Source organism: Mustela putorius, unplaced genomic scaffold, assembly GCF_011764305.1.
Source record: "Mustela putorius furo isolate JIRA1106 unplaced genomic scaffold, ASM1176430v1.1 tig00537350_pilon_pilon_pilon, whole genome shotgun sequence".
NCBI classification, from domain to species: domain Eukaryota; kingdom Metazoa; phylum Chordata; class Mammalia; order Carnivora; family Mustelidae; genus Mustela; species Mustela putorius.
Window position 1 is genome coordinate 16,038,885 of NW_025422471.1, and position 15,004 is coordinate 16,053,888.

General features: G+C 39.2%; 1 pseudogene; it reads left to right on the plus strand.

Moving 5' to 3' along the window:
* The first annotated feature begins 4,919 nt into the window (after nt 1-4,919).
* On the plus strand, nt 4,920-5,072 carry LOC123390455 (annotated as a pseudogene).
* Nucleotides 5,073-15,004: the final 9,932 nt, after the last annotated feature.

Below are 15,004 nucleotides of genomic sequence, written 5' to 3' on the forward strand. Positions count from 1 at the left end.
AAATACTGGAAGAAAATAATAATGTTCTTGGCCCGTATGTTGGGGTCCATAAAATAGAAGTTGAGAAAGCAAAATAAACATAAATTAGTTTATGGCAGCCTGGACATTCAAGGAAGCCCTGAAGAGTGGAGGAAGAATGTTTCAGAACTGCGCACATAGAACTATTTTTTTTTTTTCATGTGACTTCTAAAAAAAAAAAATCTCACCCACGCATTGACAGTCACTTCCTTTGCTAACATTATTTTGAGAGTCTGACTCACTAATAGAGCATTTTTCCTGAAACTCAAGACATTTAGAATTTTTTCTTTTCTTTCTTAAAAAGAACAACAAAAAGAGACAGGAGCTCTTTTTCTTGCCTGAAATTGTTTATACCTTGTGCTGTCTACTACATAAACATATGTTTATACCTTGTGCTATTTGATTATAATTCATTTCTTTAAGCCTTCCACTTTGAAGCTATCGTGCAGCTCCACTTTTTCCTGAAGGGGACTATGATGTGAGTAGTTCTGCTTATCGTGTGAATACATTTGTGGACAGGAAGAGGCAGGGAGGCCAATGTAAGGATCGTGGAGTATAATTGGGTGGGACAAGCACTGGTCTGGAATCAGAGGACTTGGGCTCTAGCTGTGGATTTGCCTCACCCCAACTTTTTGGCCTTGGGCAAGTCATTAAAATGTTTACTGTCTTTAAAATGAAGTGTTGGATTAGAAGATCTCTAAGATCTCTTCTATCCCTAAAACTCTTACGATGAAGCAGAGGTCAGAGGACAAAACCAAGTCTCTTATGCATGTCCCACACATACACAAAGTTGTTGGAAAGTTGATGATGTTATAACTTTTTGGAAAAAAAAAAAGTACAAAGAGTATTGCCACTAGTTCCTTTAAAAGATCTGTTTTCTGATGATTTAATGTGAGTACCATCAATTAAAATAAGCATTAACAGTGCTCATAGAAAATAGTTATTTTCTAAAATGCATCGGATGGCACCGGGCCCTGAGGTATATTCCATTAGCTGCTGTAAGATAACAGAATTTCATTAAGAAATGAATCACAAGCAAAGAACTAGATTCTGGATGTATCCTATTTCCCAGGGAAATGTAGACATTATTAATGGATGGTAGTCTGCTTTGAGATCTAGTATTCTTAAGATATTGCTGAAGCTTGAAACAAGAGGTTAAAAAAAAAAATCAGTTGTTCCTATACCCACATATACCATATGAAATAGTAGTTAGGGAAGTAGTCATCAGCATTTTATTATTACCTTCTTTTACCAGGCACTTTCTAAATCAAGTTTTTTTTTTTTTTTTTAAATTGGAAAATAGTTGAGATTGTTCTGTGAGTGTTTTTCTCCCAGGTGACAATGATGGAAAAAGTTTATGTTTTTCCAGAAAAGCAGAAAAATAACTGTGGAAGCAGTGAGCTCAGGGTCGGAGAGAGTGTGAGAGAGGAAGTCCTTCTGCCCAAGGGTAGCTCTTGTGTGAGAGCACAGAACACAGCAGCATTCTAATCTTCACATTTTTTTATCTAGAAATATGAAGTAGAGTACCAATATTATCAAGGGAATCTGGAGAGAAAAACTGCTATCTCAATAAATACTTTTTTAATCATATTGGATTTTAGAAAGCTTTAGCCTGATTGTTTACTTTTCAGACATCAAACAGCTCAGGGGAATACAAAACAAACTATACTTTGAACCTATGAGTACAATGACAAAATAACGATTTTCTTTCTAAACCATTTGAAAATAGGTCCAGGGTGTCCTAAAGAAAATTCTAGATCCACAGACATTACAGTTCAAAAAAAGCGATTTGGTGAGAAGTGGTGAGGAGACCAGGCAGAAAACAAGAAGGAAGAAAGAGAACTGTATCACAGCCTGCTCCCTGTGTCAGGTAGCTGATTCATGCTTGATATGTGTTGATTTATGTAATCCTCACAGACAAGTCTGTGAGGTAGCTATTATCTTTATTTGATAGTTACTAGAACTGGGATTCATGAAAGTTAATCAACTTGCCCAAGATACTGTAGCTGACAAATGTCAGAGATCCCATCTGATTTTAAGAGTTGTGCTCTTTGGAACACCATGCTATTTTTTTTCTTAAAAGATTTTATTTATTTGACACAGAGAGAGATTGAGATCACAAATAGGCAGAAAGGCAGATGGGGGAAGGCGGGTGGTGGTGGTGGGGGGAAGCAGGCCCCCTGCTGAGCAGAGAGCCCTGTGCGGGGCTCCATCCGAGGACCCTGGGATCATGACCTGAGCTGAAGTCAGAGGCTTAACCCACTGAGTCACCCAGGTGCCCTACACCATGCTATTTTTGGCATCAGATTATACACCTTTGCTGGAGTACAGGTGTACACAAAAATATTTATTTTCCAAGAGTCAAATCATCATTATATGATTTTAACCCAGGTATGGTAAAGGTCCCAGTACCTAAGTCAAATACTGTTCACCTACAGAATACATGAGTATCACAGGGCACACTTGGCAGGCTGGAGGCTCCTCAGTCCAGTCTGCTGGAGGGTTTGATGCACTTGAGGAGAGACTGAGTACTGCCCTAGGGGCTGGAACTGCCCACCAGGAACCCGAGTTCCATGCCTACTGACAAGACTGGACTACGGTAAAGCCGATAAAGCCTTGGGAGTTAAATGTAAAGGGCACCCCAAAAGCAGTAATTAAGATAAATAATATTTTAATGTGATTTTGTAAGAAATAAAATTAGCAAATTATAGCCATAGGCCAGTCACCCAGTTTTGTAATGAACACAAAGTCTCTGAGTTCCAAATGGCTCCAAACAGTGGCCTTTCTTTATCTCCCAGGAGTCTGAGGAAGAATAAAGTTCTGACTCTGACTGAAATCAGAATTAAAAATTACCAGCTGGGGCCAGGCACTCTGTTTTGGGGGCAAGGGGAGAATACTTTCTCTGGTCTTACCCGGCAGGAGTCTCCTATGTTCTTAGGGGAGGAGTTACACTTAGGGTAACCAAACATCCTGGTTTACTCAAACTGACTAGGCTTCAGCAGTGAAAAGACTGCATTCCTGAAAACCCCTCAGTCTTGGGTGAACCATGATGGTTGGTCATTCGAGTAGAGGGGATGGAGTTGTACCATTGAAAAATGAAAATGCATGGATACTGTGCTTTGGGATGACTCTTAGAGTTTAATGTAAGAGGAAGAAGAGTATTGTAGCCTAAATTTGACCCTTAAAATTAGAGCCATGATAAACTGGGTGGGCTCACAAGATGATGTAGTTTGTGTGTCTCAGGCTACACCAGCCTACACCACATATAGGGAATCACAGTTTTAGTGGTTTCTCTCATAGATATCCCCACATGCTACATGATGTCCTCCCTCCCCCAACCCTCCCTGCTCACTTCAGAACTGGTTCTACTTATTTCTAAAGTCCCTAGGAGGTATTGCATCTGTGATATTGGGCAAGTGCTCCTGGGCTCTATTTTTGGGCATGGACATCAGTGATCGTTGTGATTGAGGGTCTGGGATTTCTGAAGCAGCCAGGGTCAACACTGCTTGTAGGGATGGCCTCCAGCTTTATTGTCATGCTCACTGACCTAAGATTTGCTTCCTAACTCTCTCATCATTTCCCTGTATTTCCTGAGCCATTCCCTGAACACTCCCAAGTTAGAGCTGAATAGAAGTCTAAGGACTTCCTAATCGAGGTGAAGTTACTGAGAAGCTGGGGAAGTATTATTTCAAGGGCCTTTGAGAAGCTCTGGACTAATTCTGTGTTATCTTTCTTTCTTTCTTTTTTTTTTTTTTAAAGATTTATTTATTTATTTGACAGAGATCACAAGTAGGCAGAGAGGCAGGCAGAGAGAGAGGGGAGGAAGCAGGCTCCCTGCTGAGCAGAGAGCCCCATGCGGGACTCGATCCCAGGACCCTGAGATCATGACCTGAGCCGAAGGCAGCGGCTTAACCCACTGAGCCACCCAGGCACCCCTGTGTTATCTTTCTTAAAGAAGACAACCGGGTCCATGCTATGGACTGAATTGTTTTCCCCCCAAATTCATATGTTGAAGCCTTAGCCCCCAGTGTGACTGTATTTGGAGATAGGGTCTCAAGGAGGCAATTAAACAAATCCGTAAGGGTGGGGTCCTAGTTCAATAGAATTGGTGGCCTTATAAGAAGAGCAAGAGAGAGAACTAACTCTTTCTCTCTCTCTCCCCCTACCCTTGTTCTTCTCTCCCTCTCCTTCAGTGTGCAAACATCAAGGCAAGGCCACAGGAGGATATGGTTAGAAGACATGGGGTGAATGGGTGGCTCAGTGGGTTAAAGCCTCTGCCTTCGGTTGCGGTCATGATCTCAGGGTCCTGGGATCGAGCCCTGCATCGCATCGGGCTTTCTGCTCAGCAGGGAGCCTGTTTCCTCCTCTCTGCCTGCCTCTCTGCCTACTTGTGATCTCTCTTTGTCAAATAAATAAATAAAATCTTAAAAAAAAAAAAAAAAAAGATAGCCATCTCTAGGTCAGAAAGCGAACTCTCCCCAGCACTCAACCATACTGGCATCTTAAACTTCCAGCCTCCAAAATGGTAAAAACAATTCATTTCTGTTAGTGAAGCTATCCAGTCGATGGTACCTTGTTATGGCAGTCTGAGCACTCTAAGAAAATCCATTTGTCCATAAACCTGCATTGGACCATTAGGAATACAAATTGGAATCTTCTTCTCTGTGTCCCTCAACCTCAAATTACAACAATAAATTATGACTCCATGAGGTGATATCAACCTAAAGACAAAGATATTTTTCGGTGTGGAAAATTGATAGCAACTTAGCTATGAGGAAACTATTGTTTTGAGCATTGGAAGTGAGCACTGAAGGAGAATGAAAACCACAAGATGAGCTGGGAAGGAAAAAGAGGCCCTTTTGTTTGAACTACGGGAAACACATCTTGAACAGGGAGGAAGCAACTTTGCGCAGTGGCAGTATCGTAGCCAATGAGGTTTATCTGAGGCGCGATTATTGCTAATTGAACAGGGAGGAAGCATGGTAAAGTGGTGAAAAGCATAGCTCTGGACTCAATACCTAGACCCACGACTTGTATGGATATGTAAATGAACATGTTGCTTAATCTTTCTCTGCCTCAGTTCTTCATCTATAAGATGGAGAAAACAGGAGTACCACCTAGATCACAGAGTTGTTTAAAAAAAGAATTAAATAAAGTGTGCAAGGCAGTTAGAACAATGACCGTGGCATAGCATTGCTCAATAAACATTATCCATTTCACTTATGATAAGTTTCCGCTGTTGCCCAAATGAATGGGATTCTCATCTGTCCAGGCGTACAAACCCTCAACTAGCCCTTGTATCTTGCAACCATATGCAATCCATTACTATGTCTTGCCAATTTTACCTTCTAAATGTTCCATTAATTGACTTCCTTCCACCTCCACTATAGAGGGAAGGTTTTCTCTGGGAAATAAAGTATTTTTTCTAGGCTCCCAGGGAGGAAAGTGGCCAAAAGTTTTTACCACAGACTTAGATTTGCACCATTTACGGCAGTGGCCTCTTAATTCATCTGCTTTTGTCCTTCCCTCCCAACAATGGGTCCTCCACACCTTAGGCACAGTGGAGTTTTCAAAAGGCAAATCTGACCCTAATTACTCTTTTCTCTCCACACCACTTCTCCAGCTTAAAATTCTTCGATGGTTTCTCTGCATTCAAGATGACAGTCAAGCCCGACCTTTACCAACCTCCCTCTTCCCCTTCAACTATTCTCTGCACCCCAACGATTTAGATTTTCTTTCATTCCCAGATGTGATAGGTTCCCTCTGACAATGGGGTCATTGAAAATAGTCTACCATCTGTCCTTAACGTTCCTCCTCACCTTTTGTGCCTCCTCCCCTTACCTGGTTAACTCCAGGCGATATATCATAACTCAACCCAAGCATTCCTTCCTAAGGAACACCCATCTTAACGACAGTCGCCCCCTTTCCCAAGTCTAGGTAAGACTTCCTTGTTATTTACTCAATGCCTTTCCCAGATTTTAAGGTACACAAAAGACCGTGTCTACTTTTGTTCGCCATCATACCCCCAGTGCCTGGCAGAGTGCTTGGTTCTTATGTGATACTCAATAAATACTTGTTGAGTGAAATGAAGGAATGACCAGTGGGGTGGGATTCCATCTATTCTGCTGTTCGACGTTATCTCTACTCTTACTCTGACACAAAGCTTTGTTCTTTTAGGCCACTATGGCCTGGGAACACGGATTATAAGTGTTCTCATTTTTCCTGTCATATTAAATTATCATCTTCATTGAAATATTCAAACCTACAGTTATCTAACAAACTTTATTTGAATACCTGAATTCAAGGAAATATATCCAAACCGCTTTTTAGGGTATAAAGCGCAATTATACTCTCTCTACAATGAGTCTTGGGCCCAGAGACCTTAATTAAAACTCACAGAATTCTCGGAGCCACCAACATCCTTACCGAAGCACCAACACCAACCTTTGAAGAGTTCAGAAAATAATGTTTGCAACTAGATGTAGTATTGATTGGTATGTTACCCTCCCCCCCACGCCGCCACTACCGTAGATCTGAGAAAAAGAAAAGGTGCTATTTACTGAGCAGCACTTAGGAAAACATGTATTGAGGAGAAAATATATGATTTTACCTTATATTATGGTACAGACGAAGTTTTTTTTTTCACATGTAGATGTATGATTTAAAGAAATTATTTGAATCAGATTGTCTTAGCTGGTATTGGTAAAACTAAGTTTTAAAACTCTGGGGCACTTTTGGTGTGCCATATTGTCTCTTCCTCAGGGTGGCCAAGACCTTGTCTGCTGCCCACCTGGCCAGGAGGTAGTCAACACCCTATAAGAGGGTTCTTTAGGTACTATACAAGCTCTAAATTACTTCCTTCCTACCTCCCTCTCTCCCTTTCCTCTCCTTTCTAGAGGAATTGCTTGAGTTGTTTAAGGTGAGTTTTCTCTCTCTGTTGTCCAACATTTAGCTGTTTATTTTTTCATATATGATTTTTTAAATGTTATCCAGAGTTACATGACATTAGCAGATACTCAGACATTAAGTGGATTTCATTCTTCATGCTTTTAAAAAGTTCCACTAGTTTTCTGATTTGTTATTGCTGAAATCATTTTCTACCTCCTCTCACCCTCAAACCCGGAATAAAAGTTGCATGTGTGGGCGCTTCAATCTTCTACACATGAACCCTTCCATTTATTGATTTATTTAATTCTACTCCTGGAGTAAGATAGGAATGTATTACAATTCAGGTATATAATGATTTCATTGTCCCCTTCTCACATAATTTACTGAGGATTGGCACATCTTAAAGTAAATTGCAAAGACCAGAATTGGACTGAAGTGCAGCTATTACACGTCTATGTACAGACAACTTCCCAATAACAGTCTAAAATAGTTTTCCCACAGTGTTTTGTGAACTCACTCGCAATTTTTCTCATTGTGCTGGGATGTAATTGAGCTGAGTGAGGAGGCTTACACTCAAAAGACTGCCTCTTAAAGCAGCTTAAAATTACTTTTAAGATACAGAAAATGGCCTCAATCTTCATATATACATATATGACATTGATTTTCCAAACTCTGTAATTTTTATTCCACATTGTATCAGTCTCACGTATCCTCTGGGATCCATCTGACATTGAATCGTTTGGTTTTCTCAAACATCAAAAATTTCATGTAAAGTCTTAAAAGTGACTTGAAATATTATCTCTTATCTTACTGCTTATCTTTATATTAATACCTGTTATGGTTAATATACTGATTTGGAATTGAGTTTGTTTATGACCGTGCCAATAGCTCTATCTATATGTACAAACAGATAAAGCTAAATTCAGTTTGTTTTAAACAGTCTAATTTGCTAAACTGCAAAAATGGAATGAATTAGTCTCATGTTTATGGGTGTGTAGGCATTGAGAGTTGGGGGGAAATAATAATCTTAGTGGTCATTATGGATTGCATGACAAATAAAGTGAAATTTTACTAATTTACAAGTTATTAACTGAGAGTCTATGGGGCCCCAGTTTTTATAGTAGGCTCTGGGATCACAGAGATGAAAATTCTTTGTCTCACTCTGAGAACTCAGTTACTCAAGAAGGTATCCATGCAAATGCAAAGAACCCACAATGCTGGCTGTTTGAATAAAATGTATGGGGGGCACCTGGGTGGCTCAGTAGGCTAAAGCCTCTGCCTTTGGCTCAGGTCATTATCCCAGGGTCCTGGGATCGAGCCCCGCATCGGGCTCTCTGCTCGGCAGGGAGTCTGCTTCTCCCTCTCTCTCTGCCTGCCTCTGTGCCGACTTGTGCTCTCTGTCAAATGAATAAAATGTATGTACAAAATAATTGGGAAACAGAAAAAGGATTACCTAATCCTACCCAATTTGGGGCTTTTAAGTTTTCCTTCATTTTCACTTCTGTAAAAAATACTTCAGTAATATATTTTGCAAATGCAAAACAAAACCACCCCCCCAAAACCCCCAAACTGTCTTCTACACTTTAGCTGATATCCTTAGAATAAATTCCTCAAAATGGAATTACTAAGGTTAAAGGCATGAAAAATTTTACTGGTCCTTGATCAATATTGCAAATTGCTTTCTTGACAGAATGCTTCATGTAGACATCACCAGCAATCTATGAGAGTGCCCATCTCACTCTGCTACTGTCAGGGTACAGACTGTTCTCTTTAAAATTAATCTCTCCATTCCCATCAGTGGAGACAGCCAATGAGGCACTTCTTGTATTTCTTTCCAGGGTCATACTACCTGTATTTATAATAGTTTTGTGATATATGGAAATGTACTTAATTTCATCAAGACAAATTCATTATACAGTCAAGTATGTTAATACTTGTTAATAATATCTCATGATTTTCTTTCGATGATTTTCAAGATACCCCACTTTTTACTTTCCTCTCTTCTTTGTTACTGGTTGATGGGTTAATATGATCATTTTGATCAAAGAACTGTAACAACTATAACAATCTTGAAAACTGGCAGAAGAAAACTTTCCAGAGTTTGTGTTTGTCCGTTTCATTTACTCTTCTCAAGGGAGCCTGAGGGATGGCCCATACACAGGGTAAGCCTTGAGTTTTCCAAACAATAAGAGTGATCTCCTCTGAGGAAAAGGCATCAGAAAAAAAAAATGTCGTTCTGCTGCGCAGAAGTGTGGGAAGTGATGATGGTTCTATCAACTGCCATCAGAGAATATAGCATTTCCAGTAAAGTGAGTGTACGTACATAGGCCAGTAAGAGCAGGAGTGCATAAATATAAATGAAGGAAATTGGTGGTAGAGGAGAAGTAAGAACATAGAAAAATACAATATGTTTCAGGGTTCTTTCTTTGAACTGTATGAATTAATGGCCCCTACTTAGCGAAGAATGCATGCTCTCTAAAAAGCCCTCTTTGTCCTAGATTCCACAGTGACATGATCTTCTATTATACACAGAAGTGCATCCATCGAAACCTGCCGAACTAAAGGAGGGTTGTTTTCTCTTTGTTCATTCTCCTTAAAACAACCTTTTAAGTTGTTTTGACGTTCAGCTACTTACTAGTAGAAACCTAAACAAAATAATTTAACGCCAGATCTATAGGATGTCAGAATTTAGATAAAATGAATAAAAAATTTATTACCCAAATGTGCTGTAAAACAGCAGAATGATGTATTACAGAAGGTGTTAGAAAATAATTACATACTGTTGAAAAAAATCCTGCCCTAAAGATCAGATAGTCTGAATTTCAAAAAAAAATCTTGGTGGAATGAGTTTATGTTTTATTAAAATTTCTCAGAAAAAAAAAAACTTAAATCCTTCCTAGTGCAAACCTGGCAAAATACTAAATAGCTTTATCTGATAAATATAAATTTAATTCAGTGAAGCAAAGTCTGAGCTGAGGAAGAAAATTTGATGGAGGAAAGCATAATTTCTCTTCTGTCGTAGAGGGTGATATTGTAAGATTTCCCTTCCTGCCTGGGATAAACAGTAACATAATACCACACCTCATCATAATTAGTGAGGAAGGAAAAGCAGTGAATATCCTTGCACCTCCATTTTTTAAAAATAATTTTTAAAAAATTTTTTATAAACATATAATGTATTATTAGCCCCAGGGGTACAGGTCTGTGAATCGCCAGGTTTACACACTTCACAGCACTCACCACAGCACATACCCTCCCCAATGTCCGTAACCCTACCACCCCTTCTCCCAACGCCCCCCCCCATCAACCCTCAGTTTGTTTTGTGACATTAAGAGTCTCTTATGGTTTGTGTTCCTCCCGAGCCCGTCTTGTTTCATTTATTCTTCTCCTACCCCCCAAGCCCCCCACATTGCATCTCCACTTCCTCATATCAGGGAGATCATATTATAGTTGTCTTTCTCCGATTGACTTATTTCGCTAAGCATGATACACTCTAGTTCCATCCACGTAGTCGCAAATGGCAAGATTTCATTTCTTTTGATGGCTGCATAGTATTCCATTGTGTATATATAGCACTTCTTCTTTATCCATTCATCTGTTGATGGACATCTAGGTTCTTTCCATAGTTTGGCTATTGTGGACATTGCTACTATAAACATTCAGGTGCACGTGCCCCTTCGGATCACTACATTTGTATCTTTAGGGTAAATATCCAGTAGTGCAATTGCTGTTTTGTAGGGTAGCTCTATTTTCAACTTTTTGACGAAACCCCATGCTGTTTTTCCAGAGTGCACCTCCATTTTTTTTACTTCAAAATGGGAAACATGAAGTTGATTTCTAAATTATGTCATCCATGACTTGGGTTTACCCTGGTTTCCTCTTCCTTGTAATGAAATAGAAATGGGGATGCATTCGCTTTTCACTCTTGTAGGCAGTTGTTTTCTTTGGGCAGCTGGGTGGATGGCATAAAGACAATGAGACAGTTTTCCCTGTGGGATAACAATGTAGAGGAACTTTGTTGGGGAGCAGGGTTAAAACCTGGACAGCAAGCTCCAACCTACTGGGAGCAGCTCTTAAAACAAATGTAGGGTAAGTGTGAGGGGGCCTCATGCTTTTCAAAGCTGATTATAGTCATAAATGATGGGAAATGTTGAAAGAGAATAGGAAAAAATGAATACTAAGTGTATCTTTCTACCAATAAAATGTAACATATAAGAAATAATAAAATATTCATTGAAACAATCAGGCATCAGAACAAAAACTGAGGTCTTCTTGCTTTTAAAATTTATAGAAAGAAGCTTTTTTTGTTTTTGCTTTTTTTTTTTTTTTGAAAGTTTTAGTAAGGCTCCCAAGTTTTAAGTAAGGTATTTTTATTTATTTATTTATTTATTTATTTATATTTAATTTTTTTAAGTTTTCTTTTTAAAGATTTTATTTATTTATTTGACAGAGAGAGATCATAAGTAAGCGGAGAGGCAGGCGGAGAGAGGAGGAAGCAGGCTCCTGGCTGAGCAAAGAGCCCGATGAGGGGCTTGATCCCAGGACCCTGGGATCATGACCTGAGCCGAAGGCAGAGGCATTAACCCACTGAGCCACCCAGGCACCCTTAAGTAAGGTATTTTTACATAAAATGTTATCGTTTAGCTTCCTTTCCTGGTACTCTCCCCAGACTCATTCCTCGCCAGACACAAGGACCTGGTTGTTCTCTCACACATGACAAGAAAGTGACACCATAGGGCTTTGGCAGTGGATATTCCCTTTAATGGAATGTTCTTTTCTAGATGTTCTCTTGAGTAATTTCCTCACCCTTCAAGCCTTTTCTCAAAAGTAGCTTCCTTGGGGTGCCTGGGTGGCTCAGTGGATTAAAGCCTCTGCCTTCGGCTCAGGTCATGATTCCAGGGTCCTGGGATTGAGCCCCATGTCGGGCTCTCTGCTCAGTGGGGACCCTGCTTCCTCCTCTCTTTCTGCCTGCCTCTCTGCCTACTTGTGATCCCTGGCTATCAAATAAATAAATAAAATCTTTAAAAAAAAAAAAAAGCAGCTTCCTCATGGAGACCTACCCAATTAGACACTGTATCTAGCAGCCTCTCCTTCCACCCAGCTGACAAGCCCTTCCTGAAAACTCTTCCCATTCCTTTTCCCTGCTCCACCCCTTTTTTCCCATAGAATTGATCATCTTCTAACATGCTGTGAATACTAGGTTTTTTTTCAATATTTATTATTTATTATCTCTTCCTTCTTCCACCCAGACTCACTCAGAGAGAATGCGGAACTCCAAGAGGGTAAGGATTTTGGGGGGAGATATATATCTATAGATATACATATACATATAATTTTTTAAAGATTCTCTTTATTTGAGAGATGCCTGGGTGGCTCAGTTGGTTAAGCAGCTGCCTTCGACTCAGGTCATGATCCCGGCGTCCTGGGATCGAGTCCCACATCGGGCTCCTTGCTCAGCAGGGAGCCTGCTTCTCCCTCTGCCTCTGCCTGCCATTCTGTCTGCCTGTGCTCTCTCTCTCCCGCTCTCTCTCTCTGATAAATAAATAAAATCTTAAAAAAAAAAAGATTTTAATTATTTGAGGCGGGGGAAGAGAGAAAGAGAGAACATGAACAGGGGGAGAGGCAGAGGGAGAAGCAGACTCCCTGCTGCCGAGCAGGGAGCCCCATGTGGGACTTGATTTCCGAGCTCCAGGATCATGACCTGACCCAAAGACAGACACTTAACTGACTGAGCCATCTAGGCGCCCATATCTTTGGTGTCTTTTTCTTTTTTTTTCTTCATGGGATGTGTCCAAACCACCTAGTATAGCATCCACAGGTAAACGGTAAAAAGGTTCCCAATTAGGATTTGTTAAATAAATAAACAAAAGTTATGTAATCCACATGAACTGCAAAGCACGTTGGGCTAAGGAAAACAACAGAGAAATTTTCATATATATCTGCTTTTGCTGTTGTTGGGAGATACCGAAACAGGAAACCAAATAGATTAAGGGTTTGTTTTGTTTCCTGGGAGAAGAACCACCTAGAAACTGGTCCCTTTTACTACCCAGTTTACAGTATTTCCTGAGATTAATCATATCTTGCATTTGAATGATGCTTCTAGATTTTTTCTTAAAGGCCTGTGCTGTATGTTGGCTTGCTTTAGTCCCTATTTTGTAATAAAACTAAAGCTCAGAGAGGCAAAATCTTGTCCAATGTGTTACATTCAGCAAACGTGACTTCACATTGGGGTATCTAGGCTTTCTAATTTCATTAACTATCTTCACAGAGAGAGAAGACCAAGGATTACCCCCACAGAGAAGCAGAAAGACAAGCAACCGGGGTGTGTGTGTGGTGGTGGGACTCAAAGTGTGATGTCTGTCGGCAGACGAGGAGGAGAAGAACAGAGACAAATCGTTAGAATTACAGGAGAACGTCGTCATTGACAATGACCTACATTTGTTGTTCAGTATTCAAAACACGTTTTAAAAGGCCAAAATGATATCTAAAGTGTATTTCACAGTGCTTGTTTATGCCTTAACTGCCATAAAATTTAGATTTTGTGAGGAGATTTATCATTATTTTCTTCGTTTCTTGTCATGTAACTATAACTCATTTAGAAACTTAAGGTCAACACTGAAATTTTGTCATTGTATTTCCGTAGTTCTCAGCTCTCCAGCTATGAGTTCTCAATATTAGTAGCAATTTTTGCTTTTTGTTATCATGTATTTGTCAGATATTTCTGGAATACACAGCTGTTAACTGCAAAACTATTCTTTTAAGTGTCAACCTTCAATCATTCAGCTCTTTCATTTCTATTTTTTTCCCCTAGCAGCTGTTCTGCTGATTGTCTAGAAAATTGTCCCTTCTATGTTTAAAATTAAAACAGGAAGTGCAAAATAAAAAGGTCATATGTGAAAAAGGATGGTAAAATCCTAAGAACCCAAGGGCTGAGCACCAAGAAATTGAAATGCATATGCCCTGTAAACACCCCCACATGCACACATTTGGAATGCAAAAACACACACTTAATGTCCGCCTTATTGAAACAAGTCAGGAGAAGTATCAAATACGTTAAGTGCACACTAGGTGTTTATTACTTTGCTAAATGCTAAAACATACTTTCAGGAAGTAGATAAGTTGTTACTACCCTCATTTTACAGTTGAGGAAACCGAAGCTCAGGGAAGTTAAAGGACCTAATCAAGAGCCTACAGCCAGGAAATTGCATAGATGAGGTTGGAACTGAGTTTTGTCTTGATTTCAAAAAGCTTGTGTTCTCTTCTCTTTTTATCGCCGTTTTTCCTGATCTATTTCAGACATACAAAAACTGTACAGAGGAAAATGAGAATCTAGGTACCCATCTGTCAATTTAAGGAAGAGAAAATTATAAATAAGTTGGACCCCTAATTATATTTGCCAGTCTCTTTTGCCTCTTTTCCTCCTGAATTTGTATTTTTCATTCCCATTTGTATCTTTACATGTTTACTACATATATATGTCTCTAAGCAATATTTAGTGTTATTGCTAATTTTTTACTCATCTTTATAGACACATATGTATAGGTATATATGCATATATACACCTACACATATGTATATATTTAAATACATATGTGCATATTTATATACCGATCTATGTGTATAAATATATGTATATCTGTATATATATGATGAGATACATGTATATGCATATACTCTATTTATGCCTGATGATGTTCAGAAAAATTCATCTGAATGATCTGAGCAAGGATTGCTGTGACTTTATCAAAAGCCTTTTTGATATCAGTGAAGATGATCATATGATACTTCTTAAATTTTATAATGTTATAGGTTTTATTCACTGCTTTTCTAATATTCAACCATCTTTGATTTTGTGAAATCTCCCTATTATGGTGCTGATATATTATTTTTAAATCTGCTTTTGGATTTTAATTGCTAAATTTGAGTGATTTGTTTTTAATTCAATTTATTTAGACTAAGAAAATATTCACCCATTTCTCCCATTTCCCACCCTCCATCTCTGGCAACCATCAATCTGTTCTCTAGATCTATGAGCTTGGTGTTTGTTTGTTTGTTTAAACTTCCATGTATAAGAGAGACCATATGGTATTTGTCTTTT